At 38.1% G+C, this 25,950-nt stretch overlaps 1 protein-coding gene across 3 annotated transcripts in view; it reads left to right on the forward strand.

The window, feature by feature from the left end:
- COL8A1 (collagen type VIII alpha 1 chain) overlaps positions 1-25,950 on the forward strand; it is a 152,932-nt gene that overhangs the window by 95,936 nt on the left and 31,046 nt on the right. For 2 of the 3 annotated variants that reach the window (XM_011285982.4, XM_045036806.1), the window contains exon 2: positions 989-1,108. The exons of the other annotated variant lie outside the window; for it this stretch is intronic. The gene's annotated coding sequence lies outside the window, so the exon portion shown is untranslated. The remainder of the gene's footprint in view (positions 1-988; positions 1,109-25,950) is intronic. 3 annotated transcript variants of the gene reach the window in all.

A 25,950-nucleotide genomic window follows, 5' to 3' on the forward strand; every position in this document is an offset into this window, starting at 1 on the left:
TGAAATATGTAACATTTCCATTATCACAGAAAGTTTAACTGAATATTACTACTCCAGAATATATCATTTATATCACATTGCAGAAATTTTGAATTGGATACCCAGTTCTGCACTTATTTCTTGACGAACCAATCTTATTACTGATCTAAATGTCTGAAGTTGCTCCTGTTTAAATCTTATTTGAGCAACAAGTGTAGAGAATATTTCCTAACCAAGTCCTTATGAAATATACCAAAATAAAATAAAGAGTACCTATTATCCAAAACACAGAGTTAAATATCTGAAAATTGATTTTAAGTGGAGAGAAGTCCCACATGATTTGAAAAGTTGAAATTACAGATGATTTCTAAAGTATATTCAGCTAATTAAATTACAGCAAAAGGTCAGATGGAAACCCAAAAGTGTTGCCAAATTAAAGCTCTATCAGATCTGACTTGATAAATAACAAAGAATAATTTCTAACTCAAATACTGTTCTATGCAAATTAGATGGAAATGTGTTGCTGGAAAAGTTTAATTTTCTTAAGTAAATCTAACTTTTCTCCCTCAGGCATTACTTCCTCATAAACTTTCTTCCTCTATAGCAAATGCCAAATCCTTTCTAAATTATCTCAAATGTGTATCAGTGGGAATTAAATTAATGAGAACTTAACACATAATATAACCATGAAAAGCAATAAAAATATACAATAGATTGCTTATCTGGACAAAAATTCTATACACTGTATGTGTTAAAATAACTAAGTGCATATTTGCATACATAGAAACACAGAAAATTATTCTCTTCTAGTCTGTATACAAGGATCCCTAATATCTCCTAACAGTTCACTTACATTCTGGTAAATAATAGCAATTTTTTATTGAAGTGTGTATTTATACATCCCTATTATATAATTTCACCTTTGAGCCCCAAACAATATACTTTGATAATGATTCAGCTTCTTGTTGTCTCCCATTTGAGTAAAAGCATCCTCTTTTCTCTACCTCAGAAGCTGTTCAGGAAGTGAAGCAGCCTCTAGTAAAGAGACAGAAATCAGCCCCAGGAGTGCCACAGGAAGGCACAAGCAAGGACACTGGTTCTCGGTTCCTCAGGCCGGCCAAGTCTCAATGTAAGTGTGAGAAGCAATGGAGGGCAGTGCAGTGGCCCGTCCCTGGGTGGTCCATGGGCCAAGTGCAGATGGAAGGATGTTGCTGTCTTGGAACACAGGGGCGGTTGGCAGAACTGGAGTGTATCCGGCCTGCCTGAAGGTCCTGTGTCCCATCCCCGTCTTCACTGCTGCAAGAGCCTTGAGACCACGGCTACTAATGCCAGCCTTTAAAATCCTGCAGGGTAAAATACATGTGCAGAGTCTGATTCTAGCTGATTTTTAAGGCCAGGCATGTTGAATACAGTCTTAAAATAATTATTTCCATAGGACCTGACTGGGTATCCAAGTGTTCACCAGATGCTAGCAGCTAGATTTTGCAGAGGAAAATTGCTAACTTAAGCTTCTTTTCATGATTCAGCAGAGGGTTTTAAGTAATAAAAGATCTGGAGATTTGTAAAATAAATAATTCCAGTGCAAATGGGAAAATTAAAATAATCTTATCATCTCCCATCATGTCTGTATGTGCTTTCCTACCATTATCGAATTACTCTTAATTGGGCCAAGTTTGTTTTTGTGGGTTTTTTTTTCTGGCTGATACTTTATAGTTTTAAGTTATGAGCTGTAATGAAGAAACGATTCCTTTCAGATGACTGAAGTGACATATACTAAATTTTCCTAACAACAATCTAGGATCTATGAAACAGAGCGTGATATATCAAGTACAGTTTTATTCATATTCAGTATTGATATATCCACAATTTAAAAGCAACAGCATGCCAGTACTTCTTATTCCTTAATTCATCTCTTAGTAGAAGCAATTAAAATAGAAAGCACATCATTAGCTTTTGAACTTCAGTCGGAAAGAAAAATACCCTTCATTTCTGAAGAGTAGACATTATCTCATAGTATTCCCCAGCCATCCTATGCTTATTACCATTGCCTGGTCTTAAGTGTGGCTTTTGGACACCCAACTCATTATTTCCTAATATTCAATAGTACAATGACTTTTCATAGTCTATTTAATTTTATTTAGTCATTTAAAGAGTAAATAGTTGAGATTCCTCAGATTCTTACATTGTGCTCAAGGTGTGCTTGAACAAAAAGAAAAAGCACAGCATCTGGCCTTAATGCCACATGACCACATCCTGTCTAGAATGAATTCATTCAGAATTTTTGAAGAAATGCAAGTACATTAATGATTTTCCTTAGGAATCATATTTTTACTACAGGTACCTCTAATTATTTTGGCTGGATTCCATCAAAGCCAGATGTTAAGCAAATGAAATATTTATAATGCAAAACCATTGAATAAAAAATATATGTTCGTTTAAGCAACAGCTTATAGGACTGAGACCAATCGTGTATTTTGGAAAAGCTGATGAAGGAGGTACGACTCTGTTACATTCATAATGTCAGGGTAAGGCTCTGAACTCAATCCAGAGAAATTTTATAATTGTTGCAATCAACTACAGGCTCAGCTTCTGGATTTCTTGTAACAAAATCTTGCTGCCAAGGACATTGATGGGCTCACCCAGTAAAAAATTACAATAATAATGTTAAACTAAATCATAAAAATGCAGGAGGTGGTTATTATAGGGCAGAGGAGAGGAACTGCTTGTAAAGTTATAGTGGAAATATCAAAAATACACTTTATTGAACTTTTTAAAAATTAAGCTTGTTTTTAAACTAGGGTGCAAAAGCAATAAAATGTAAAGGTTATGCAAAAAATGATTTCATTCAATCGTCAACAGCAATGATTCAGCAAATGAAAATAGAAATTACATTTATTCGGCACAGTCATCAAGTCAGCAGACTTGAAGCTTATATATGATAGTTTTCTAATAAAAATAACCAGTTGAAACTCATTTTTAAGAAGGAATTTTGACAGAAAAAAGAATAAAGAACTTTCTGAATGTGTCTCTTCTTAGTGAAAATGAACTTGGTTTGTGCCTAATTTCACATAGTGTAAAGCTCTAAATATTTTGTGTGGTTTTAACGTTCTATGAAGAAATTCATATGAAAGGAATATAGGAAATAACCAAAAAAGTGTAAATATGAAAACCACGATTGACTTACAGTTAGAAAAATGGAAATAGTGAGAGCTAATCTGCTGTGTGCCCTTCAAAGGTAAAGAATGTCACTTTTAAAAATATTTTTGTGTCTGTTTTTTTTAATTTGTTTAAGTTTGCTTATTTTGAGAGAGACAGAGAGAGCACGAGCAGGGGAGGGGCAGAGAGAGAAAGAGAGAGAGTCCCAAGCAGGCTCTGCAGGGTCAGCTCAGAGCCCAGTAGAAACTGTGAGATTATGACCTGAGCCAAAATCACGTTGGACGCCTAACCGGCTAAGCCATCCAGGTGCCCCTTAAAATTATTTTTAAGTAATCAGGATTTATCCTTCAGATCATCTTTTTACTTTCTGAAAATATAGATTACTGAATCATATGTCATAAACATTTTGGTAGGTAATTTCCATATTTTCTTCAAGTTAAATAATAAATATCTCTAAGTGACAATTATCATAGAAATAAACTCCTTTCACTCATTGAAATACCTGATGTGCCTTACACACAGTAAGCACTTTAATAGTATGAAGTGAACTGAATTATTCACACTTTTGTTTAGAGATTAATGTGTCTCTTGGATTCACACTAGCAAGGTGTCTCACACATGAGAATTAATGAGCTACATCTGTAACCAAAAATATCCATGGAAAACATGCTGAATTGATCCATATCTGTTTTATTAATCAGGCCCACTACAGAAGGGCTTTCTTGTGGTTGTACTATATTTGGGAGATAAATCGAGTGGGGAAACCACAGTTCAATTTAGAAGTTGTTTGAAACATTGAAGAATGTGGGGGTTTATGTTATATGACAGCAATAAAGTCCAATCCTTAACGGTCGTAATTCTGATTTATAAGTATATAAATATCCTGTATGTTTAATTTTAACTTCAGAGCATTATAACAGTGGTCAATAAGACCCTATTTAATATGGATTTACTTCTTACTGACACCCTCTTCCTTTTTTTTTTTTTTTTTAATAAAAAGGTTTGGGGTTTGTTTTGTTTTGTTTCTTAAAGTTAGCTTGGTACAAACAGCCTTTAGTTGAAGCAGATGGCTGGAAATCAGAAGCCCCAGATTCTATCCTTGATTCTCCTACCAACTGGGAATGTGGCCTTGGGCAAGTCATGAGAGTAAATCTACAATAACAGGAGTAATAATGCCTTACATATGTATGGTGCTTTATGATCTAACAGAGCACTTTCACATACAATATCTTATTTAATCTCCACCCAGCCTCCTATGAGGAGTATGGCAATTATTAACAACCTCCATTACAGAAAGTAGAAATTTGAGACCCAGAGACACTAAATCACTTGTTCACAGTCACTTCAATATCCAATGTCACAGCCAGGAACAGGCACACATGATTCCAAGCTGGTCTTTGTCTTTTTACCTCTGCACCACACTGCCGCCCTCTGGTGCCTCCAAAGCTGAAATTACAAGAGTAGCACTGCCCACTATGGTAGCCATGAGCCACAGGTGGTGATTGAGTGCTTGAAATGTGGCTAATCCCAGTTGGGATGTATTATGAGTGTAAGATACATGTGGAATTTCTAAGACTTTGAATGAAAAAAGAAAAAAAGAATGGAAAATCTCAATACTCTTTATATTGAGTGCACATTAAAATGGTAATATTTGGGATATCTTGAGTTAAATAAAACATTAAATTAATCTCACCTGTTTCTTTTAAAATTTTTTAATGTGGCTACTAGAAAATGTGAAGTAATACATGTTTCTCATTGTTTCTGATGTTTGAATGGCTCGCATTGTTTCTGTTGGACAGAGCTGGACTAGAGAATTCCATTGTTCAGAGTTTTCACAGTACTAGGCTTGTTTTTGCACCTGTCTTGTTGTGGTTGAGACAAATTTCCAAATATTCTGTCAGATTTAGAGCAATGCAGATTCACATCAATAATTTGGTCATTTTCATATATCTTCCACATACAGGGGAAAAACCAGACTTCATTAGTTGATGCCTCAAATTGCTCATTCATTGAAAAGGGTCATGTTAGACTTGCTGGATGCTTGAAAGGCTTGGAGTAAAAGTACCGTGGAAAGAACTATAAATTATATTTATGACTCTGTAACACACTTTATTTTAAAATATGTTCCCATTAAACATTATGAGTGAATGAGACATTGGAGTATTAGGTGATATAGGCAATGTAAAATAGTAATTATATATAAATTTAGTATAAAATATAGTATATTTTATTCCCCCTACCAACTCTTTAAGACATTTTATATATAATCCCTAAAGAAGTAGCTTATTCCCATTTTGAAAAATCCAACAGAAAGTCCTCAGGAAAAAACGGGTTCTTATTAGGGAGAAAAGTATATATTACAGTAAAAAAATAGCCCAAATAACTGAAAGTTAACATCTACTTGGCATTGATTATGTGCACTCAGCACAATGCTGAGAGTTAAACCAAGATTATCTCATTTGGGGATTTGAAAATTAGCAAAAGGGAGCAGAAGCTAAACTCTTAACCATTGCTGCCTTTTACTGCAATGCTATTTGAAATCACAATGCAACCTATCACAAAAGTATTAAAATATTTGGAATTGATTCCATTTAATTCATTTCAACCCCACAAATGTTTATCCAGCAAACACAATGGATCAGGAACAGTTTTAGACATTGAAGGAGTATCGGATAATAAGACCAGAGCTCTGCCCTCAAAGAGTACACAAGTTGGTAGGCTTGTGAACATGTTTTTGAAGAATACATACCGGGGAGCCTGGGTGGCGCAGTCGGTTGAGCGTCCGACTTCAGCCAGGTCACGATCTCGCGGTCCGTGAGTTTGAGCCCCGCGTCAGGCTCTGGGCTGATGGCTCAGAGCCTGGAGCCTGTTTCCGATTCTGTGTCTCCCTCTCTCTCTGCCCCTCCCCCGTTCATGCTCTGTCTCTCTCTGTCCCAAAAATAAATAAACGTTGAAAAAAAAATTAAAAAAAATAAAAAAAGAAAAATACATACTTATAAATAAGATGATATGAAGGAGGAGTTACTGTCACTTTCTAAAGGCAGCAATAAAATTGTTACCTAACTTATGTTACGATATGTTCCTATATATTGTAACAGAAATGTTTATGGCTCTGCTGGCAGGTATTGAAGCTTGTCTATTGTTTATAATGCAAAGGTTTCATGTTAGAAACAAAAAACAGGGGCGCCTGAGTGGCTCAGTCAGTTAACGAGTTCATGAGTTCATGAGTTCATGCAGAGTCAGGCTCCACGATGGCAATGAGGAGTCTGCTTGGGATTCTCTTTCTCTCCCTCTCTCTCTCTGCCCCTCCCCCACCTGCGCTCACTCTCTTGTGCTCTCTCTCTCTCAAAATACATACATGCATACATACAAACATACATACATACATAAACTTTAAAAACAAAACAAAAAATAACAAAGCCTCCAAAACAATGTGATATGAATTTCAGAGGTATGCTTTCTTCTATATATTATACCCATTTGGAGGAAAGTGGGTTGAAACTATCTTAAATACATTCTAGAAAAAGGAGGATGAAAACACACAGAAAGGGATTGAAATCAAAATGGCACTGAAAATGACAAAACTGAAAACTAAAGAATTTTAGTTTTAAAATTAGTTTTAATTTTACTTTTAATACAATGATAGTAATATGTTACCTTTGAAGGTAGAGATTAAAAATTGTGTAACTTAGCTAATTACATATTAATTTTTAAAAGAAGGTTTCAAAATATAATGTAGAACTTGTTGCCAATTTCTTAATGTTCTTGCTTATCTAGAAGAAAAGAAAAAGAAAAAAGAAATAGCCAACTGTGTGTGGCAGAATTTTAGGTGTCTCTATGTCTTTATTTACACTTTTCTGTAATAATTCCAGAATAAACACGCATTGCTTTTATAATAAGTAAAAAGAAAAACTTTTGTAATCCACTCCAAAATTGACTGCAATCAAGACAGGCAAAAATCGTATCAGAGGAGTGAAATGCAAATTTTCTTCTCAATCACAAAATTTCAAAATAATAACACATTTCATAGGTTCTCCTTTCAGGGGTTACTGCACTTTCTTTGATTCAAGGTAAAGCAAACTGTGGACTATTCAAGTTCTCTAGACAAGAAAGGTGAAAACTGAGTTAGGTTTTCTCGATTTTCTTGAGACAGTGGTTTAGCCTCCACTGTGAACGCAACTGTAAAGATCAAGGTTATAAAATGAACTCTAAGTTGTTATTGCAGCAATCAGAAAAGCAGAGCATCACGTAAGATGCACCTCTTCCACCTTGAAACAAATTGGCCATCCATCATTTTCAGTGGCATCTGCTTCAAACTGGCCTTTAGTTCTTAGCCTGGAGATGTATAAAATGCCATATGGGAATATATCGTATAATCACCTCTTTGAGCTGGATAAGGTCTTAGTGATCCTAAAAAGGGAAATGTAGAGCTATTCTAAGCATCCCAATTAAAAATTCAGGGAGAAATATTTGGTTTGATAACTTCTTTCATGGAAACAACACGAAAATTTTACTACAAAGAAAACTCAGAAATGTGCTTTGTGTGCCATTTAATCATTAAATCATAAATCCACAGACCATTAGAGCTGAAAGGAGACTTCTAGATTATCTCATCCAATACCAGTATTTTGTAGATGAGAAAACTAAGGAGCAGAAAAATTAATTTCTCAGGAAAAAAAGATGAAATCACTGAAAAATATCACAAAGAATCCAAGAATTTCTGGAAGCTTACCTAGGAACAGCTAGGTATTCCAAATCCTACGAGAACTTTAAAACCTGAGTTTTTGGTTTGGTGGTGGGTACTCGTATACAAGGAAGGAGAGATACTAGTATCGACTAATATCCATATCATATGTGAAAAGCACATTCATAGTGAATGCTTATACAGCAAAAATAAAAAATATAACAAAGCCAATGATAGCAGACCAGATCATTCACTCCTTACTTAGCTTCCTTTCTTCAGTGAGTCAAATAATTGAAATGAGCTTTTCTTTGCCACTTTTCTGATACAAATAATCTATTATCATGAGAAACTGGCTACTTCCACAGTTTCTGATAGACCAGAAAGTAATGCGACATTCAATCCTTGAGTTAAAAAAGACAGGCTGTCAAAAGCCTCCTGATTTTATGCATTTATGAAAAATATGCTTATAATAAAATTTTATTATTAAAAACATATTCCTCTCATCTTCAAATTATATACTTACTATACGTTATATACATTCTGGAACAAGTAAATATCAAGGCTCTTTTTCCAAGTTCAATATCTGGCCAAGAAATAGAAATAGTAACCCTTGATTTTAAGGAAAATAGAACAGTACATGTGTTTCTATTGTCATCTATAAAATAGGAATAGGAGTAGATTCTCATAAAATTGTTTGATGATTAAATTAATAGTATAAATTAATAGTATAAATTAATAGTATATGTAAAATGTTTAGTGCAGTACTTGGTACACAGTTAATATTCAGTAAATGTCAGCTATTGCTAATAGTAGTAATATTATTATTATTTCTGACATGACAATTCCTCCACATACATACATACCTCAATCAGACCAATCTCTTGTGATTCCCCACAGTTTCATGGCCCCATGCCCTTGCTTATGCTGATCTCTCTTTTTGAATATCCTTTCCTTGCTTCTCCTGCTGAACTCCAACCCATCATCCAAAGTTTAGCTCTGGAGGCTCCTCCTCTTAGGCATCTTCCCTAATCGCTTCACCTGTGTTAGTTGCACTCTTCTGTTACCCAGGGTACCCTGCACATATGCCTCTCCTGGCCATTGAGAATGTGACTTTTTTTTACTTGATCCTCCCTCACTTCCAACACACACGCGCACACACATGCACGCACGCACACACACACACGCACGCACACATATGCACACACTGACACATAGAACTGAAAATGCATCACACTCCATTTTTTTTTATCCCTGTAGACATGTCAATTGAATGAACCCACTCCTGTATAAAAAGATAAGTTATTTTTCCTTCATGAGTAGGGATTGGTCTAGAATGTGTACCTAGTGACCTTAGTTTTGAGGGGGAAATTGGGTAAGGGTGGGAATAGCTGAGAGATGCACCTTGGAAACCCTGGGACCTGGTTCTGCCACAAACCTAACCCTGTGGTCTTCAGCTCATGTAACTTCTCTGGACTCAGTTACCTTCTCAGCAAAATGAACGAGCTGTGCAAAATATTCTCTGAGGATCCGCCAATGCCAACATTTATATGATGCTAAACATTGGTTCATCTCAGTGGTTCTCAGGCTTTAGCAGATATCAGAATCATCAGGAGGGGCTTGTTAAAACACTGATTCCTGGTCAGTAGGTCTGAGATGGGGTACTAGTTATTTGCATTTTAACAAGTTCCCAGTTGATGCTGACGCTGCAGGTGGAAGGACCACATTTTGAGAACCACTAATTAAGCTTCTAATCTTGTGACACTGTCCCATAGTCACCTTGGTGAGAGCACTCCTGATAATGCAAATTCACAGTAGGATGGAGGCAAGTGAACCCAGGCTTCTGTGAGGCTACCATCAGGAGGACTGAGAGCCTGTGGGTGAGTCCCGGGAGAGGACTCAGAAGGCAAACGTTGATGACCGTAACAGTTTTGTTTAAGGCCCATCTTGTGGGGAAGAGGCAGCCTGAGTTCACAGTGCTGCATGCCAGGCACAGAAAATAGATTGTGGGTTTTGACCCATCCACTGAAACCTGCTGCTGCTCAAGTCACAATGGATTACAATCGCCATCTAGTGATGGTTTTGAATTACTGCATCTAGAAACAACAATGAAATGCTGCTTTCATTTGGACACTGCTTTTTTGTTATGAAACTATATTCAAGATGAGAACCCCTAAGAATAAGCTCTAATGTACTCTGGCATCATTTACATTTACATCTAGATACTATGCGAATAAACATGTATATAGCACTTACTGTGTACTAGGCACTGCTCTAATACTTTATATATGTTGTTACACACAGCAACCCAATGAGACAGATACAATTATTATCCCCATTTTTCCAGAAAGGAAATATAACTACAATGTACAAAAAAATTAAGAAACTTGCCTGAAGCTGCCCAACCAGTAACGTGTACAGCTGGAATTGAACCTAGACAGCTCCTGGAAAGAGATTACTCTAGCCAGCCTCTCTTATGTTGGCAATTTAAAATAGTTAACAAAACAATTGTTACCTGTAAATAGTTATCAGGCCCAAGTCAATTATCTGGGGAAAAAACTCATAAAATACATACTGAAGCAATGAGTTTTTTCTGATTCTTCCAAATGAAATCAACTGATGTAAATAAAGAAATGCTTCTACCCACCCAAAGACATTGTCACGCAACAAAAAGAGCAACAATTTAGAATCAACTTCCAACTTGTTATGCAACCTTGTACAACTTGCTCAACCTCTCTGGGCTCCACTTTCTTCATCTACAAAGTACAAAAAAAATGTAGTTTACATTCTTTGGGGGTTCTTTTTTTTTTTTCAACGTTTATTTATTTTTTTGGGACAGAGAGAGACAGAGCATGAACGGGGGAGGGGCAGAGAGAGAGGGAGACACAGAATCAGAAACAGGCTCCAGGCTCTGAGCCATCAGCCCAGAGCCTGACGCAGGGCTCGAACTCACGGACCGTGAGATCGTGACCTGGCTGAAGTCGGACGCTTAACTGACTGCGCCACCCAGGCGCCCCAACTTTGGGGGTTCTTTAAAATCAGATTGGATTTTAGAGTTAAGAGTTATCCAGTGTGTGTGATCACAAGAGGAAATGTGGAAGCAATGGGCAGTGACCAGTTTGGTTTTTCTTAAATGGTCCTACATGTGGGAAAGGAGCCAAGACAGAAGATTTGATCTTCTGATCTACTGTCCAGCAGTGCTAGCAGTAAATAATAACACTCATGGCATTTGCAGTGAAGTAGATCAATGCTTCACTTCTCTTCCCGGATGCACTTGCCTGTGTGCCTGAACTCTGCATCCCTGCCTGTTCCAGCCTCCCAAGAGTCCTCACCAAAGGGCAGGAAACTCACATCTTTGCTGGTGGATTGAAGTTCAACCCCCTTCATTTCAAATTCTGTGATCAGAGATTTGCTTGGATTTAAAAACCTGGTCCCTGCTAATCCTTTTAGCTTCTTATCTAACACTTCCATTACTAAACCACTTCTTACCTCAATAGGCCAAACAGTACAGAATGGTTACCAAAACAAAGTACTAACGGTTTCTTTGTATCATGTATGTATATAATATGCTAAGATATGCTGATATAAAGATTCTTGATCATGAAGGAAAATAAACATGTAGACAGAGCTCGAGGAATAAAGGGTTATAATTAAAATATAGTAAAGTAGGGGCGCCTGGGTGGCGCAGTCGGTTAAGCGTCCGACTTCAGCCAGGTCACGATCTCGCGGTCCGGGAGTTCGAGCCCCGCGTCAGGCTCTGGGCTGATGGCTCGGAGCCTGGAGCCTGTTTCCGATTCTGTGTCTCCCTCTCTCTCTGCCCCTCCCCCGTTCATGCTCTGTCTCTCTCTGTCCCAAAAATAAATAAACGTTGAAAAAAAAATTTTTTTAAATATAGTAAAGTAAAATATCACTATCTCACTATAATAGATTTTTATCTCATTCCAAGTACAGTAAAACTTGGATTGCGGTAACTTGTTCTGCGAGTGAGTGTTCTGCAAGACAAGCAAACATTTCGAATAAATTTTAACTTGATAAATGAGCAATGTCTTGCAATACAAGTAGTATGTGACGCTTAACACCACATGATCACAACTGAGCCAGTGGTTCTGTCTCTCTCTCTCTCTCTCTCTCTCACTGCGGGATTGTGGGTGATTGTCTCCTATGTTCCGATGCTTGGTCTCAGGCCATGGTATTTGGCAGAAATCAGTGATTTTTCAGGAAGTTAGAAGATACCCACAACTAGCACTAGTGTATTTTTCATTGCTTCAAAGCACCTGTGGACAGTCCTTTGCTTTTCCATTCAAGGGTAAGCTTAGGAATGCTTGCTTCATTGTAGGTCAGGCTGCCTGCAGATAGAGACCCTTTCCTCTGCTGCCTTATTGTCAGTTACATTAAATACAGTATATGATAACAGTTGTTAATACTGTAGTCAACATCCGTGTGAGCATATACAATGGCCCCCATGCAGAAAAAGACTCCTTTGAGCCAATAAATAACAGTGATTCTGTTAGTGATAGTGAAAGTCATCCAACACAATAAATCCTCTTCTCTCGTCTCCCTCACACCAGCCATGAAGGTTTTCAAAAGTAAGTGCAGGTTAATTTATTTTTGCTTATATTTTGTATTTTCTTCATTATTTCTATTATATTATAGTATTGTAATCATTTTTATATGAATATTTTTGAGCTGTGGAACAAATCATCTGAGTTTTCATTATTTTTTACGGGGAAATTCGCCTTGATACACAAGTGCTTTGCATTACTAGCATATTTCCAGAACGAATTATGCTTGCAAACCAAGGTTTGCAAATATATTTGCATATATTTAATGATCATAGCAAACTCAGAATTAGGCTAGATAAGTGTTATTATCAACTTTATTTGAGCAATGAAGGAAATTGAAACAAATTTTAAAAAGCTTCAAAAAATAAGTAAATAATTCAGGGTCCATATATCCCAATTTTTAGTCTATGCTTGCCCCATAATTATAGTTTCTTTTAACAATAAAACCTTGACACAAAATGACTACCTTGTGATACTTTGAATTAAAAAGATTAATTAGATCCTAAGCATAGTAGAAAGTCTACATTAATTCACTCAACAAACATGTGTTGAGAATCTACTGTGTGCCTGGCACTGTTTTAAGTGTAGGGGATTTAAGGGTGAAGGAGGTCAGAAATGACATTCCACCTTCAGAGCTTACATTCTATCTTGTTGAAGAGAAGACAATAAACTAGAAAACAAATAAATATGTAATACTGTGTCTAGTAATAAAGAAAAACCACGACCAAGAGAGTTGAGAGCATTGCTTTAAATCAGATGATCAGGGCAGACCTCTCTGAAGAGGTGACATTTGTTCACACGTCTGAAGGAGGCCAATTCATGTAGAGATCTGAAAGGGAGTTCAAGCAAAGAGAAATGAGTGGAAAGTCCCAGGGCTGGGAGCCAGTTGGGCTTGTTCCAGAATAGCAAGGGGACCACTGGCCTGAGCACATTGACTAACAAGATGGTGTCTGGGAAGAGGGCAAGGCCATAGTATGCATGCCTTGCAGGCTGTGGAGGCAACTCAGAGTTCATAGGAACTTCAGTAGGGAGGCACAGGAGGGTATTGACAGGATGTCTTTACTGGTCTACATCTTTAAATCATCATTCTGGTTTCTCTGGGCAGATTAGACTCAGGCCAAGAGTGGAGGCAGGGACTCTAGTTAAGCTACTGTAACAACAGTCCAGGCAAAATATGATGGTGCCTTAATAATAGTGGCTCAGGATGTATCTTTATGGAGAGGTCCTAAAACTTGTTGATATATTGGCTAAGTGAGAAAAGGATAAATCAAGAACATCTCCTAGGCATCTTAAATAGTCCAGTTCATAGAAGCAGAAACAGAATGGTGATTGCCAGGTATTGGGGGGAGAAGGAAATGGAAAGTTGCTGTCAAATGCATATAAAGTGTCAGTTATGCAAGATGAATAAATTCTAGAGATCTACTGTATCACATTGTACTCAAAAACTGCAGTAACTCTGAGAAACTATTTTCTAGGGAAATAAAATTAGTTTTCAACATTATCTTGTGAATCATGCCATGTCATTTAATCATAGATTACGTCAAAACTTAAATTTAAAATGTTATGCATTTACCAAAAACAATTTTTTTAATTTAAAAAAGGGCTACATAAACTCTCAGAATTTTTGATGGGGAAAAAAAAAAGAATATCTCCTAAGCTTTGAGCCTGAGCAACTAGATAAGTAGTAATATCATTTTCCAAAATAGGGGAGGCTGAGGTAGAATTAGTTCCCTAAACCTTGTAACCTTCTAATTACACTAGTTAATCTGATTTCAGAATTTTAAATTCTGAAAGAATGAGCCATGTATAGCAACAATGATACTCTGCTATCACATGGAGTCCCACTCTGAGATAGAATTCTAAACTAGACAAGCAGCCTAAGCTGGTGTGATGTTTCTAAACGTTCTTTTGTAAAAGAGTTTCAAAGACCCATGACTAGAGAATTATGAAATCATGCCTTCTGTTTAGGACATGTTTTATAAATATGAGTAATGGAAGCATAGCTCTCCCCGCTCTCAAGAAGTACAAGGTACAAGTCCACGGTTCATTTCAAAGGAATGTTAAATATCGGCCTGAGATTTATACCCTTGAGAAAGAAATGTTACAGTGGAATCAGGGAAGAAATGTGCTGGGTTTGAGCCAGTGGCTCTTTTGTGGGAACCACAGTCTTGAACACGCAGGCAGCTGTGTTGTACCGAGCCCGGCCTCAAAAGTTTGGGGACAGTGTCATCACATCACCCATGCATGATTGATAAGAGCAAGAAAACACTTTTGGAGTACAAAGACTTAGCCAAAGTCACCAGTAAATCTGAGATGGAGCCAAAACTGAGTAAACAGTAGTTTTTAAATGGACACAGAAATTTTTTGATTCATATGCAGAAAAAACAAAAGGGACACCAAAGTCCAAGGAAATGTAGTTCCTTTATCAGGCCCCACTTATACAGAGAGAACAGCTCCTTTTCAACATTTTGGCTTGTCTGATGGATACTAATGAGCTCTGATCATTTGTGTAGAAGAAGCAACGAAATTTAATAGTGTATAAACTATATAAAGACAGGGGCCTGTCTTCATCATTGTGTGTCCCCAGCAATTGCCACTGTACTTGGCACATACTTAGCACTGAACGAGTCCTCGCTGAATGAATGAATGAATACACAAAAGCCTGAATAAATGATTAAAGCTAAGGAAGCAAAGGAATCTCTTCTTTCTATTTGTATATATATATGTATATATTTGTGTATATATATATATATTTATATATATACATACATATATACATATATGTATACATATGTATATGTATTTGTATATATGTATGTATATATATTTATTTATATACATATATATATATATATATATATATATATATATATAACCATGTTATCAGGTGAAACGTAACCAAATGACAAGAGGGAACCATTCTTTTTTTTTTTAATTTTTTTTTAATGTTTATTTATTTTTGAGACAGAGAGAGACAGAGCATGAACGAGGGAGGGTCAGAGAGAGAGGGAGACACAGAATCTGAAGCAGGCTCCAGGCTCTGAGCTGTCAGCACAGAGCCCAACACGGGGCTCGAACTCATGGACAGTGAGATCATGACCTGAGCCGAAGTCAGACGCTTAACTGACTGAGCCACCCAGGCACCCCAAGAGGGAACCATTCTTGTCTAACACACTCTTTTCCTCTGATGTAGCAATTCAGTTCTCACTGCCTACATAGTTATATCATTCACTGACATTGACTGAATATTAACAGATCTTTATCTCTATCTTTCAATGGTTTTTATGTGGTCTACATTTCCCACCTATTCTCTGTACTCTTTGGTGAGGGGATTACCAGCCTGAAGAGTTAAACAAAAGGTTGAATAATTGACAGGCTGCAGCTCCAGAACTTGATTTTTGTTTTGACCACCCTCTCAATTCTAAGATTCTTAGCTCCATGTCCAAGACTCAAGTTTGCCTTAAGCTTACATCAGTTTAATCACCCTTACCACTTCTGACCTCTTGCTCAAGGGCAGCCTTTTTTCCATTGTCATCATTCTATCTGGGCATAGCTGTTGAGTAGCTATGGATGGAAATGAGTAAAGGGAGAAAAATAAGAACTTAAAAAGGAATTAAATGGGATTCATCCATTCCCAGACCAAACCCTCTATAGGAGAGTATTGGAAATCTCATCTACAGCATAGACTGGCCTAGGATCCAGTCTGGGTGTTAGAGGCTGTTGGCACTCCGCCTTGAGTAAATGAGCATGAACCTGTCCTTGTATCAAATGTTCTTCGAGATCCTTGAACCTAAGCTTTTTTAGAAGTGTATATAAGTCATTCTAAAGTGAGAAAATGAACAGGATACACTCTAGTAGAAATCCAATGACAGATAATAAAATAAGTCTTTCCCATCTCCCTTTTTGATGACATTACACTTTAAAAATAGGTACATGGCGGAGCCCAAGGGAGGAATTTCAGTAAGGCAAATTTACTTACAAGTAGAATTTCTTCCAGAATACAAGAGCCTTTGGCAAACATTGGTTGGCACATTCTTCCTAAAAGGTAAAAGCCATTTTTTTTGGCAGGTTTTAAGTGACACTTAAGAGTGTCAGGCAAACCTTCCAAACCGTAGCCAAAATGCAAGTTTATCCAAAACACACAGCATCCCCAGCCAGCTCAAGATCAACAAAAAAAGTTAGGCCTAACCATTACAGAATGTTAATTGTGAAACATAATTCCTTGATATTTATGGCTCCATAAACTGGGCAAAGCTACTGAGTATTAAGAAGTATTCTGCAGTGGAGCAATTGCTTATCCTTGATGCTATAACATGTGCTATATTAAAGAGAACCACAAGTTGGTCACACTCTATCCATTAGGACATGGTTCTCTACTTTTAGTGTGTCTAAAAATCAACTGGAAGCAAGCTTGTAGAAAAATGTGGGTTTCTGATCTGGTCCCCAAGGCTATCTAGTTAGACTCTGTTGGGGGAGGGGATTGGGACAAAGGAAGGCCAGTGAGTAAGACGCACATGGTCTGTAAACCATACACGGATTGAGAATCACTTGCATCAGAGTCTGAAGTGAACACCCGAAAGTTGGGAGTCTCCATGCAACTCTTTAATCCTTGCACCCAGCACTGACACTGGAATCCGGGAGATACTCAATGAATTTTTAATGAATGAAAAGCAGTTAACATTTATGAATGCCAGGCACTGTTCTAAGTATTCTACACACATTAACTCATTTAATCCTCACAAGAAGGAACTATTATTAGCCTTGACACTTGCTTGGCACTCTGCCTGCACTGTCCAGAGTGTCATGTGGCTGGCTCTTTTGTTACATTCAACTGCTGCCTCCTCAGAAGAGTCCCCACCCGGACTGCCTGTCTAAAGTTGCATCAATGCCACTCCCGTCCAGTCGCAAGATCCTGTTCCTTTTCTCTATAGCCCTTGCCTCCATCTAAAACTATCTGGTTTGGTTTATTGCATGGGTCCCTCCACTAAGATATAAACACCATGAAAACAAGAGTCTTGCACCATGAAAACAAAATCTGTCACCATATCTCCAATGCCTAAATCACAGTAGACACCAAAGAAATATCTGTTAAATGAATACATTTGACAAAACCATAATAAATGCAAAGTAAAGGCGTTGTGTTTGCTATATAATTTTTTAGTTCTCTCAGAGCTTCCAGAATTTATTAGGCTACATGTAAAAAGCAAACCCCAAAATGTCCTCAAAATTATTCCCTAATCCACCTTGTCCCAGGTCATAGCATGGACATGAGGGAAAAGGAAAACTAAGTAAAGGTGAAAATGGACAGTCTGGATAGATTTCTCACTCTATAGCTTCAATATTTTTTTTTAATTTTTTAATGTTTATTTCTGAGAGAGAGAGACAGAGACAGAGCATGAGCAGGGGAGGGGCAGAGAGAAAGGGAGACACAGAATCCAAAGCAGCCTCCAGGCTCTGAGCTGTCAGCACAGAGCCTGGCACAAGGCTTGAACTCGTGAACTGTGAGATCATGACCTGAGCCGAAGTTAGACGCCCAACCAACTGAGCCACCCAGGCTCCCCTATGGCTTCAATATTTTGTTTGAAATGAACTCTTAGGACATCACACAGCCCCATTTTCAAACATAAGTAGAAAACACATTCCAAGATCAAATGTACATGATTTTCTTAGATTAATCTGTTTTTCTTGGCCACACAATGACTCTGCTTTACTAGTTCAGAAAGCTGTATCTGCATGACACCAAAAGAGCTAGTTAAATCAATGAAACTCATACCAGTCATCTCAATAGTAAAAAGAATGGATATACCAGTTCACTCCAAGTGGCAAATGTGTCAGAATCATTGATTTTACCCTGTGCCAACAGATCAAAATCAGAAACTGACTGTAGACTAAGGAGAGAGAAAGAAACTCCTTTTAAATGGGTTTCTCATACAGTATGGCTCAAACCCATGGTTCCTTTTAAAGAAGCCACTTGCCAATTGACCTCATATCAATGCTAGCCACGTCCCTGCAGATTCTGACCATGGAGGAGCTAAATGATCTCCTCTTTGTGTATGGTGTGGGTCTCAGACAAACAAGAGCTAGGACTGAGGGGTAGCTGCTGAATGAAGCATTTTGTTCCAAGCAATTTTTACCATTTCTACTAAAATGCCAGACAGTGAACATTGTCAGTAATGTTGTTGGATAGAACATACTCAAAAGCAACTACAAACTTAAAAAAAAAAAAAAAAAAAAGGAAAACTCTTTTTTGGGGAGAGACATTTTAGGAATATCTTTTCACTATGATCATGTATGGAGTTAGCCAGACCTGAGTTGGCTTCATTAGTCATCTCAGAGAATGTGGATAGATCTTGGGGAGATCGTTCCATATCTGAAGAATTGCTGATCCCGAATCTCATTCATTTCAGTCAGTCACTGGGGGTTAGTATGAAACTTGGAAGTACCAGAGTAGATGCGGGAAGGGGTGGAGGAAGCGATGCAACCAAGAGTGAGATCCGTTCTTACTACAGGAAGGCCGAGATCCTTTGCAAAGACTTCACCTAGGAAAAGTCTTGCTGCCACAACCCTCCTCCCCCACAATCGACAAAGATTTAATCAGAATATTTTAAAAGATAAAGAGGAATTTCTTTTCATTCTAAAAATTTCCAAGTGCAATCTAGTCAAAAACAAAGATGTTCACTACCCAAGCCCTCAAAACCATCTGGGTTAACTCAAAGCCAGGTTTAGCACTTTTTGTTTTCCATTTTGTGAGGAAAACATGATTTGGATTACAAATTTCTCCGAGGTTCATACATATAGCTGAGAGACTCTGTCATTTCCTTATCAGAAGCAACAGGAGAAATTCCAAGTATGAGGAATCACAGAGATTTATTGCCTCAATTCCCAGCTTGACACTTGGCTCAGCACAAAGTCTAAGCAGCCAAAAAGAAGTCCTTTACTAAGGTACGAAAGGAGCTGGCTGCTTGTGAAGTCCAGACTTGGGAGTGACACAAACGGGGGTTTGGGTTTTTACACAGCCAGCAAAACCTAGTCTGTTTGAAGTCGGATCAATTGATTTCTTGAACATTTCAAATAAGCAAAATTCTGCAGGAAATGGAAGCCAGATGCATTTTTAACTCAGGAGATCCTTGGAAGACAGGCAGAAAATAATCAAACAACATCCTCTAGTTTCATTTTGGCCCTCCTCCTAGACTTACTCTCCAGAACTATACATCCCTACATGATGTAGAGACAATGAATGAATAAACTTGGGGAAGGGGAAGAGTAGAAGTTTACTTTTCAAATAATTTAAATTTATTTAAATAATAATTTTAAATTTAGTCACATGCTTATATTATTAAATTAAAAAAGACACAGTATGTGTTTGATATAAATGTATATCAATTTTAAAATACTGAGTTATTTGAAAGAAGATCCGAAACATTTTAGGAAGCATCTGTTGTAAAGCAGGCACTGTGCTGGCAACTTTCACAATAACCCTCTGAGGTAAGTTTTTATTCTCACAGTACACACAAAGAAACTGAGGCTTACTGAGATTTACTGATTTGCCAGATGCCACAATGATTGTGAACAGAGAGGCTGAGGTAGATTTTCTTAATGGTTTTTTTAAATCTGTTTATTTGTTTTTGGGAGAAAGAAAGAGACAGAGTGAGAGAGGGAGAGGGGCAGAAAGCGAGGGAGACACAGAATCTGAAGCAGGCTCCGGGCTGGAGCTGTCAGCACAGAGCCCTGTGAGGGGCTTGGGGCTCGAACGCAGGAACCGCAAGATCATGACCTGAGCCGAAGTCGGACGCTTAACTGACTAGCCACTCCCCTAGATGGACTTACCAAAGGAGTCCCCAGCTGATCCTCAGGATTGAAATCCACGTGGAAAGAATCTGATGTCTGAGACTAAGTTTCTTCCACACTAGCTGTTGCTAGTTTCCACCTCCTGGTGCATGGCACAGAAATAAGTTGGCAGCTGGTATTGAAGTTGGATCTACTAGGTCAGGAGTACTTGGCAGTTGAATGCATGCCAGAAGTACCACCATGCCAAGTAGGCACATGCAACTTTCCCCCAGGAACTCTACGGGAAGAAGGAAGGGGTACTCTCTTCTCTCCAATAAGCTTTGGCATCAGACATTTAAAGAAAATATAAGAAACAGGAGAAGAAGAAAACAGACTCCTCCTGCCACACCTAGCTGCTACCTTGTTAACACCTTGTTCTTTGTACTTGTGACTTTCACAGAAGATGAAATATTTCTTTCCTCTTGACTTCACATATGCTCTCCAGAAGCCCCCAGGTTTCCTGGAACTTTTGTTAAGAATTCCAGATATCCCAGCAATAATTTTCAGACACCAAGCTTTGGCTGACAGAGAGCAGATACAACCAATGTCTGGGGATTTTCCCCCTGCTTTCCTCTACTTTTTCTTCCAGTGAAACTGTCCCATTATTGGTTTTGATTTATTAATTATGATCATACTTTCCTTTCTAGAAATCTCATTTGCAAAACAAAGAAAGAATAAAAATAGTAATGAATAGTCATCCACGGTATTTTGTTAGTTCTTCTCGGCTCTTCCTTTTGAACTGTCTGCTGTTTCTTGGCCACTTCTGTGTCAGTAAAGAACATTAGGGACATAGGATATTTTATGTGTATCTATGTTAATGAGGCCCACCTCTCATATTTGTGATAATTTGGGCAAAAGTACAAATGGAGGCCCACTTTCCATACATTTAAATCTTTAAAAGTTATGAGTCAAGCCAACTGCTAGTTTATGTTTTATTCCTCTGCCTTGGCAAATACGCATTTCTAATAACCCAGAAGGCCACGTCCAAATTTAGAATTCTCAGACTCCTTGAAGTGCAACACCAGAATGCAGAGGCTTAGGGAGATCAGCCTACCACCAGTTCATTTGTTCCCACCTCCAGCTCCGGTAATAGACTACGGACCATAGGCCATGCAGGTTTCACAACCATGCATGTGAACACCCTATCGTACAGCCAGCTCCATCCACAGTCCCTAACAAAAATCTACTTCCTGGCCTCATGTTGGACCCAGAGGTTGCACACCCAAGGGATAGTCCATCTTAGGAGGGTGAACCCTAAGAAAAAGCCTCTGCAGTCACTGGAAAAAGCTCAAGATCATCTGGGTAGAGAATTCTTAGGTCTTGCATATCCAGAGCAGGTCTAGAAGAGTGTGAGCTCTGGACAGCACAATCCCTTGGCTCCTTACTCGTGGCAGTTGGAGGAGGCACATTTTCAGGAAGGTCAGAGCAGAGGCACCTGTTGGCCCTATCTGAGTGATACTTAGTGTCTGCTCATTGTAATGGCTAAGTGAGAATTAACTTCATTTACTGGATGTTTTTCATCCATAGCTTCCAAGTAAGAGTGAAAGGCATCTCAGAAGAAGATTTAGAACTAGATGCTCAAGAGCCCTAGTTTCACATATGGCAAAGCATTTGTACCTCAATATCACTGAAGATTATGCAATTTGCTCTTTGAATTGCAAGTGCAGTCATCTTATTTCCTGCTCCAGTTTCCATGGTCCAAGGCCAATGAAGAAACAGAATCTGTTAAATATTTGAAAGGTGACATCATTAACCATGAATTATCATCTAACATGGAAATAACTTCAATTAAGAGGAGGGAGTATACACACATATTTCATTGTCATACATTTCTTTAGAAGATGAAACAAGCAAGAATCAGAGAAATGTACTCTGGGAAATGGGAGGGAGAGAATGGGTTCCTTGGGTTTACATTTGTTCCAAGTGAGGTAGGCTATGCTCCTCCTGCCCATCTGATCCCCTGGACTGGCTCCTACCTCTATCAGTGATGATAGCAAAATAAAAACAGCTAATACTTACATCCTACTTACCCTGTGCTAGATACCTTTCTAAGCCCCTAATCAGTCTTACTTATTTAACCTGCACAAAAACCCTGTGAGGTTGGCATTTTTATTATTATTCTCACTTTATAGATGAGGAAATTGAGGCATAAGAAGATTAAGAAAAAAAACAAAACCTTGCCTAAGGTCATGTAGGAGGTTCAGAGCTTAGATCTGAACACAGAGGGATCCTAGAGTCTGCATTCAGCAACATGTTCTACTGCTCCTTGAGATGATCTACCATCCAGAGACTCACCAGCTCAGTCAGTGGTCACCTTCCACTCTGCCTTGCTTCTCCAACTAAATGTGCTTTTGCCCCTAGTAGCTGAAGGTTTGACCTGGAAGATCAGTTATCTCTTTGGCTGACCTGAACTTTTCATTTCCTGTGGGATAAGGACAGTTTCCCTCTTCTAAGTTCCAATGGGCGTTACCCACCAGAGGCTACAGAAACCATAACATCCCCCAAATTCTCTCAACATCTCACTGGGCTTTTTATTTTTATTTTTTAAATGTTTATTTATTTGTTTTGAGAGACAGATAGTACAAGTTGGGGAGGGGCAGAGAGAGAGGGAGAATCCCCAGCAGGCTCCCTACTGTCAGCACAGAGCCCCATGATGTGGGGCTCAATACCACAAACTGCCAAATCATCACCTGAGCCAAGATCATGACCTGAGCAAAAATCAAGAGTCAGATGCTCAGCAGACCAACCCACCCAGGTGCCCCTCTAACTGGACTTTTTAAAGAGGAACTTTAGGGGCGCCTGGATGGCTCAGTCGGTTGAGTGTCTGACTTAGGCTCAGGTCATGATCTCCTGGTTTGTGAGTTCCAGCCCCACATCAGGTTCTGTGCTGACAGTCAGAGCCTGGAGCCTGCTTTGGATTCTGTGTCTCCCTCTCTCTCGACCCCTCCTCCACTTGTGCTCTGTCTCTTTCTCTCTCTCTCTCAAAAATAAATAACATTTAAAAAATTTTTAAAAATGAAAAGGAACTTTATATATGAGAATTTACTTATTCTCTTGCCTTTAAGGTTCCCAAATGATTAGGGGTTGTGTCTTATTTTTCTTTATTTCCAGTTCCTATTAGAGTTCTTTACATGAGAGAGGTGTTCAGAAACTTTGGGAAAAAAAGAGGTTTTATTCTATTCTTCAATAACCCTGAATTTTAATCTGGCAGGCCAATGAATATATAAAGAGCAGAACAACAATTGTGTAAAAATTCCGAATTCAGTCATTGCAGGTGAGAATGAATATGGAAAGTGTATATATATGCCAGAATCTATTCTATATTCAAAATTCTGATTCAAAGAGGTGATATGGTGTAGTAGTTAAGTGCCTAGACCCTGGAGGCAACCTCCCTGAATTCAAATTCCATTCTTGCTACTTGCTGGCTATGCAACTGTTGACATGTTATTTAAACCCACTGTGCCTCAGTTTCCTCATAGGTAAATAGGAATAATTATGATAACAGCCTCCTTTTCAGGGGGATTTTTCTGAAGATTAAGTAACTCAATCAACACAGGGTGATTAAATGAATTAATCAATATAATGTGCTTTCAGTATTCCCTGGCATGTGGTAAGTCCTCCATGAATGCTTGCTGTTATACCAAGTCATTCCATAATTTAAACACAAATATATCTTTTAACAGGTAAAATAGTTGTATTTTAAAGGGATTGATAAAGCAGTTAATGATATCTTCTCTTTATGGTTATTAGAGAATAGTTATTATTAATAACAATGAATAGAATTCAACCAGGAATAACAGAATCTAATTCCTGCTGCCTTACACCGAGTGTAGGCAATGTAATAAATTATGCCATGAAACTATGGCTCACAGAAGCACCTGGCTCATTATCCTCCTCTCTCCTGTGAGCAGGCTGCACCTTTATGAGAATACAAGGAGCAGGGACGTCAATCTTAGCTTCAGTCAGCTACAGGTGCTCGAACACACACCAACAAACACACCACTATTGCCAGACCAACATCCCATTTAGCAAAAGGTAGCTAGGGGGACAAACAATGCAATGGGAATCCACAAGCATGTACTGTTTTGTTGACATTCTCCGCAATGAAGCCAGAGGGAATTATAGCAGGGCAGTAATATCCAAGATGTTCCAAAGCATACACACCAGTTTAAATCCTTTTTGGAGCCCAAATTCCTTCCCTCTTAATTTTAACCTTTGCTGTACAAATTCTTCCTAAACTCCTTCCGAGGCCATTATTCAAGATGAAGCTTGAGCACTTATTGTACTACATCTAGTTGTTGTTTACTTCACTGGCATGTGGGTTTCTTTATTAAATAATATCATTAGCATGAGTCAGGGGGTTCCTGTTGACAAGGTAACCAGAGTAATGTACAGTTGATACTTTAAATCCTTTCGGTCATATCTATGTTCTTGGATTCCACTCTAAGAATGTTAACATTTCATAGCTTCCTCCTATTTCTTTGTATATTTCTCCATGTAGTCTCACTGGCCTATTATAGTTTTTCCTAAATTATTAACATTTCATTTTATTTCTACTAGATATCCTCAATACCTTTCTCTTCTCCAACACAACAGATTTCTCTTCTGAAGCCTACTCAAAAGCATCAAGATCAAATGTTTCTTTCAGGAGAGTGTTCCAAACATCATTCAATGCAAGCATTTATATATCAGATGCTAGTTCAGCAAACCCAGATCAGATTATTTCTTTTAAGGATGGTTTTGTTTATGAATATGTCTAAGGTACCAGAATTGGTTGGTAAAAAAATATATTAATATCATATTGGTTCCTGGAATTATAGTAATAGCAAGAATGTAGCTATATAATGTTTATTATAATAGCTACCCTTTATTGAGTTTCTGCTAGTTTTCAGTTAACTATCAGTCATTTGTTATCAAATAATATCCTGATAAAGATGATTAGTCTCATTTTCTAAGCTAGGAAATGGAGGTTCCAAAGGTTACACACCTCATAAATGGCAGAGCCAGGATCCAAATTCAGGTAGCCCGGGCTTCCCAGCCCACAGACTGTCTTTACTTCGCAGGCTGCTTGTCAGCACATGTTCCCCAATTAATGCAAGTCATTTAATAAGGAAAAACTGAAACTCAAACAGCTCAACCAGTCCGTGAATTCAAGGCTAGGAAGCAAAGGATCACTAGAATTAACCTAGAAATGAAAATTAAACTTTTTATATTCCCGGTTCATTGTATAATCCTTCAACGGTATTTCATTTTTCTCTAGTGTTTTTCTTGAGAAAGATAATGAATCTCAAGGGAAAATGTGCTGCTATTAAAATTAATACTCACCATAATAATTGGATTCAACTTTTGGAAGCCAGTGCTACTGATGGTTAAAGATGATGTCCTCTAGGGGAGGAAAACCCTCTTATAGCACTGCATTGCATGTTTATGCAAACATTAACTGCTTTGGCGCTTTCAAATATGTGTGTGTGTGTGTGTGTGTGTGTGTGTGTGTGTGTGCACTAGCTTAACAATAAGTGTAGTACCACGAAGCCCTTAAAGAGATGCTACATCCTCCAAGCCTAAAACAATCCACGGTCCATATTTTTCCTGGGAGTTTTATCCCATAGCTCAGAATGTGACACTTAAGATACAACCTCATTCCTTTCGGAGATGTTTTTCTCTGATGATTTGGGAACTTACCTATTTTGCCACAGTTTATTAATCCTGCAGTTGTTCAGACACAAGGTTTTCATTTAATATTTG

This window comes from Felis catus, chromosome C2, assembly GCF_018350175.1.
Source record: "Felis catus isolate Fca126 chromosome C2, F.catus_Fca126_mat1.0, whole genome shotgun sequence".
NCBI lineage: Eukaryota > Metazoa > Chordata > Mammalia > Carnivora > Felidae > Felis > Felis catus.